The following is a 6,339-nucleotide window of genomic DNA, read 5'->3' as shown; positions in this document are numbered from 1 at the left end:
AAGTCACTTTGCAAGGAATGGGACAGGCCCAAAAAGGTGTTTCTATGTCATTTCTTGCCTGTGTGTTGGTCAGAAAGGCAAGCAAAGATGAAAATAAAATTGTGATTAGCTAGCTAGAGGACTTTTCTTCTATCCCATCTCCAGCTGTAGTAATGGCATTGGATGGGTGCTTTGAGGGAAGGCGATTTTCATTAATATTTTTAAATGAATTATAGGATATATGCTGTAATCATATAACTTTATACTTTGTGTTAAAATGGAAGTGCTGATCATGCCATGGATTCTACCTCTAATGGTGAGATTGCTGTAACTAGCATGAATTTGTTAATCAATGAGGAATTTTACTCAGAAAGCTTGTTTATGAACATTCTAAACTGAAGCTATAGGGCAGATGATTGTGTTGCTTTGTGGTGTTTCAAATAGCAGAGATAAGGAATTACTGAAAATGAAGGTCATGATTGGGCCACAGAACCACAAAGCTAAAAATAAACAAACAAACTTTAACTCTTTGCTTTGCTTTCCTGAGGTAAAAATGGATTTAGAAGCACTGATGTGGAAAAGACAGTAGTGATTCCAGGGAGCAGTAGCTTCCTAATCACAAGAATTCTGGACAGTAAAACTGCTATAGCAGAGCCCACCATGCCCAGGTGCCTTTCCACAGGAGCTTTGCATCCAAGCAATAGTTCTTGCATGCCTTTGGTACTATAAATGGAAAAAAAAAGGGACCTGAAGTTAGAAGGGTGCAGATGTTTGATGCAAGACTATAATAATATAGCAAAGAATAGTATTAAATACTTGGATCTGAACACAACCTACACTTTCAGATTCAGAGCAGTCCCTCAATATACGGGTAAGAGACTTAGCATTTAGTCCTTTTTTAAGCATATAGTTTGTGTGCAATACATGAAATGGCCATTAGCTAGTTTGTGTTACTTTGCACAGCTCAATAATCTCAGCAAATTTAAACTTTAGATATGTCTACTAAAATATTTCTTCCTTATTTTCAAATGCTATTACCTGGGAAATGTATTCTAAATGCTTACATTCAGCCAAAAGTGAATCTTACCAGATTCTGTCTCTCTTGTCTTTTCTACTGAGAAATAAAAGCACTTTACTTTGGCTGTTATGAAATCTTTTAAGTCTCTTTCAATTTGGCAATGTCCATACATGTGTTATCTTTTGTCAAATACCTTAGCACTGGCCTAATTTAAAGTCTTAAGCTATCTATAAATGTGAAGTCTGTAGGTTCATCTGTAATTTTGACTCCATGTCTTGAAGTTAATTTGAAAGTGGGCATCATTCCATTGATTTAATTGGACTATACATATGACCCTTTGTTTTCATCAAAATAAAATGGCTTTTGACAATTTTCAAATGAAAACCATATAAATAAACATAGTGTCCTGGTTTTGGCTGGGATAGAGTTAATTTTCTTCCCAGTAGCTGTGTATAGTGCTGTGTTTTGGATTTAGTAGGAAAATAATGTTGATAACACACTGATGTTTTTAGTTGTTGATAAGTAGTGTTTATGATAAAAGTCAAGGATTTTTCAGCTTCTCATGCTCAGCCAGCAAGAAGGCTGGAGGGGCACAAGAAGTTGGGAGGGGACACAGCCAGGACAGCTGACCCAAACTGGCCAAAGGAATATTCCATACCATATGATGTCATGCCCAGTATATAAACTGGGGGGAGTTGGCTGGGAGGGGCAGATGGCTGCTCAGGAACTGACTGGGTATCAGTCGGCGAGTGGTGAGCAATTGCATTGTGCATCATTTGTTTTGTATATTCTAATTCTTTTAGTATTGTTATTGTCATATTATTATTATTTTTTTTTTTCCTTCCTTTCTGTCCTATTAAACTGTCTTTATCTTAACCCACGAGGGTTTTTTTTCCCGATTCTCTCCCCCATGCCACTGGGTGGGGAGAGTGAGCAAGCGGCTGCCGTGGTGCTTAGTTGCCAGCTGTGGTTAAACAACGACACATAGTTAAAGTAAAGACAAATGATTTATTTTTTAAAGTATTTATTCATTTTGTATTGCATGTGGACATAGGTACTGCCCCTGATTCACATACACAACTTCTTAAACAGTTGGTCCTTAGCAGATCATTGAATAAGTCAAATTAATAGAATAGAAGGAAAGAGAATGTAAGTAACAGAGATAAGTGCTTAAACAGAACCTTAATCTAACAAAGCAATGTGTGTGGTTTGACAATTATTTTAGTTGTGTGAAAAATACTGTGGATTATGGTGAGATTTGTCTTGTAAAGTGAGTTATTTCTACTGGTAAAAGTTTGCATGGTAAAGTTGTTTAGGAGGAGATTATCGTAATCACTAAGATAAACATCTCTCACCCAGGCTTGAGAAGGGTAATTCTGCAGTAACTGGTCTTGACTAGTTTAAGTTGGAGTTTACCTTGACTGGCCATTTTTTGAAAATATAAGTATATGGTAGTGTTATTAGTGGTGTTCAAATCACTAAGGAAAACAGCGTCTAGATAAGAATTTAATATTCTAAATCAGGAGGACAAAACACTTCAAAGACATATTTCCTAAAGATTACAGCATTTATGAATGCAGGTCCCTTTGGGAAATTAGAGAGATTTATGCTCTTAGATCCTCAAGGCACATTTGAAAATCCCAACTCTCACCTGTACAGAGGAGACCAAGTCCTACCCTGTGCATCTGATATGATGTGAGCTCCACCTAACCGATCTGGGGAGGCAGGAAGGAATTCAAGGTATTCTTGACACTGCAGTACTTTATCCTACACTGTGCAAGCACCCTGCTGATACCAGAGAGTCATACCAGGATTTATAGCTGATCGTGCTAGGACTAGGTGACCTATCAAGATGCCTACATAGTTCTGTAAGGAAGTTCTTTCACGGAAAAAGTATGCACACCCTTCAGGAATGCTAAAATCTTGATAGTCAATTTATTAGTTTCAGGCCCAGTTATTAGTTTCAGTGGTACCTGCCTGACCTTTCTGCCTCTTAAAGGAAAAACAAGCAACTGTGCTGCTGCCACTGATGCTTGTGTACACTGCGAATGTACTGATAATCTTGCTCTGATTGCTGTAGCCTGACTTGTTCCCTCCCATAGCTACCAAAAGAGTCCATCCTCTGCATATAAGCCCTTCATTCTGGGTTCTCACTCACTGCACAATGACTTTGCAGCTTAATAGTTGAACTCTGGTCTCTGATCTTAAGACTATTGTTATTAGTCACTGGAGTAAGAAATCAAAACCAGTTCCAGCCATCAGCCAGGAACTTAGGACTCTCTCTTCCCCCTGCAGTGCTATCATGCTCCCCCATACATGCCGTATTTCTGGCTTCATTTCCCTGTGTACGTGGCTAACAGCAAGTATGTCAGCAATAGGAAAGATGGAGACAGCAACATGCTCACCCAGCTTTATAAGCTAACAGTCAGGATGCTCTCCTGAGAAAAGCGTTTGGGCTTAGGCTGTGGAGGAAGTTGAACATAGGGCTTGTACTTTATGGGTGAGTGCTCTGACTAGTAGACTACTGCCAATGATCAGCATGCCTAGCAACAGCTGATTTGGGAAAACTAAAGTAGCTACACATACATTTTAAGACTGAAGAGGGGCACTTAAGATTCCTTTTAACCTGACTCAATATGCCATCCCGACAGATCTCCTTAGGAAACTGATGCGCCACTCCACTTACATTTGGATCCCTATTAACTTATGTGAGAGCTGGGTGGTTACTTGCATAGGCCAGAGCAGCCTGGGAATGCTCAGGAGTGTTGAAAGAACACAACGACAAAGGCAATGGTCACAAAAGGAAACACAGGAAATTCCATTTAAACATAAGAAAAAACTATTTTACTGTGAGGGTGGTAAAACACCACCTGTGGACTTTCCATCCTTGGAGATATTCAAAACCTGACTGGACAAGATCCAGAGCAGCCCTTTCTAGTGGATTCTGTTTTGTGCAGGGGATTTAGACTAGGTAGTCTCCAGAAGTCCCTTCCAACCTCAATTATTCTGTGATTCTGTGAACACTGAGAATTTGAAGGCTAGACAGAAAGGCGAACTCTGGCTTTAGACTCAGCTTTTGGTGCTCAAAACTCAGAGAAATCCTATTTTAAGTACCCAAGTCCTCACTGAGATCAAAGCAAAGAAAACCAGCTATGAAGAGAACTTCATTTACACTTGCATGTATTTTCTTTCATGCACTAACATGGATAAACTTAAAAAGAAGTGTGTGTAGTGCGTGTGTGTGTGTTAAAAAAGAAACAACAAAAAGAGGGAGAGAGCTGGCTTGTAAGAAAGAATTAAACCCAAGGGCTGGAGAGTTCAAAGCAGTGGAAGTCAGAAAGAAAATTTTTGAAGCAACACTTTGTACAGATTTTAAAGTGTGAAATAAGTGGAGATGGAAAGGCTACAGACAAAAAAGTTAAATAGGCTTCCACAGTTACTTTCATTGTCCTTGGCTACAGTACAATAAAGGACTAGTTAGCCAGTCAGCCAAACCGGCAAAGAAGCAATTACTGCTATTGTGAAGGGAATACACATAGAGTTATGATGAAGAAATTTTCCCTATTCCATTCACATAGCTTTGAATGGAAGTAAGTTCTAGAGCTTGAATTAATTTTTTTCTTTCCTTGGGATTTTCTTCAACTACAGAGAACAGAGTACTGAATATATATCTTCACTTTCTTGCTCAATTTCGCAGCCTATCCAATGTTTCAAATGTGATTAATAAACCTTGTCGTTGGCAATCCATCACTACTAGAAGTGAATGCAAAAGAGGACTGGGATGAAATGGATAGTTACACACTGGAATTCTCTGTTTGCAGCAAACATTACAAGCCAGTAAGGGAAGACAATTCATTCTGAGCAATAGTCATGCATCCACCATTCTTCTATTTTGAATGGTTATTCAAATACAGCATTATTTTACTCTGAATAGTTTTGGTAAATGGGGGAGTTGTTATCTTTAGATTGAGTCCAAAAAAGTAATGATTTATTTATGTAGTGTAAAAAAAAATTATGTAAAATTTTACTGAAATTTCCTGATCAACTTTCCTAAGTCCTTGGATAGAACATTAATATATGTCAACAAAGCATTCCTCTACATAATGAACATTGTTAAAAAAAAATTTACAATATATGAAACTTCAGATAGGAACATCCCTCTTCTTCTGTTTTTGGTTCATTCTTGTTTCTTTATTATTACTTCTTGCAGTTTCTTCGTATCATCTTCTAAACAGCCAGTTTCTTCTTGAACTTTCTCAGTTTGGAGTCCTTTTCCTATTTGATTACATAGAGGTGTGCATTTAATTATAAATATCACATGAGATGTAGTTCAGAAAGATTGAAGGAGATCAAACTATAGGCATTGGGTGAGACTGATCTTTGTAAGAATGTCTTCTGATGGCATGGAACTACCTTGATATAGCAGGGAAATCTTAGACGGGTAATGCGAGATTTCAAGAACTGGAAAACAGTCTGAGAACTCTCTCACACTGACATGTCATTAGAAAAGGTTGTAGAACAAATCAGTTAAAGAAATAGTAAGTAACTGCCAGGGCATAGAATGGTCGTTCAAGAATTTTAAACATGAAATTCCTCACTTGAAAACTGTGGTGTGTAACCTATCATTTCAATCACTCAGGAGACCAGAAGATGACAGACATGCCACCAGTTTTTAAAAACTACTTCAAAGGTGAGCTGAGGTACTACAATACCCAAAGTCTGACTTTCATGGGTGGCAAACTGATTGAAATTATTGTAAAATAGAACTAGTAGAAATTTGAATAAATTAAAATATGAGGGAAGAATCAACATGGATTTTGAGAAAGAAAATTGTGCAGCAAATGTAGCAATCATGAGGCTGAGCTAGTGATTCTCGCATATTTGGATTTGTAAAATGCTTCTTTAAGAAAGGTACCTTACTAAAAGCTCTTGCAGAAGCTAAGCTGTCATGGAACGGGAGCAAAGATCATCCATGGGCTAGCAACTGGACAGGACATACAAATAAATGATCATTTTTCACAAATAATAAAGAAAATAGCCAGTGGGGTACCACTGGATCTACAGAGGTCCAGATCCTGCTGTACAAGCTATTCACAAATGACAATGAAAAGGTGTATACTGAAGCAGGAAAGTTTGCAGAACATAAAAAGTTGTGCAGCAAAGTTACAACTAAATCAGACAGAAAGGAGTTGAAGGAAGTTTTAACCAATGCTGAGCAGCTAGACAGTAAAACCTCTTGTATAACGCATGCTTAACAAATTTAAACAAATGCACTTGAAAGAAAAATACAAAACAGAGAGCTCTTAGCTGTTGCTACTCATGAAAGGGATTTGGGAGTTATT

Source organism: Gymnogyps californianus, chromosome 5 (genome assembly GCF_018139145.2).
Source record: "Gymnogyps californianus isolate 813 chromosome 5, ASM1813914v2, whole genome shotgun sequence".
Classification (NCBI taxonomy): domain Eukaryota; kingdom Metazoa; phylum Chordata; class Aves; order Accipitriformes; family Cathartidae; genus Gymnogyps; species Gymnogyps californianus.
This window is presented reverse-complemented; position numbering follows the sequence as displayed.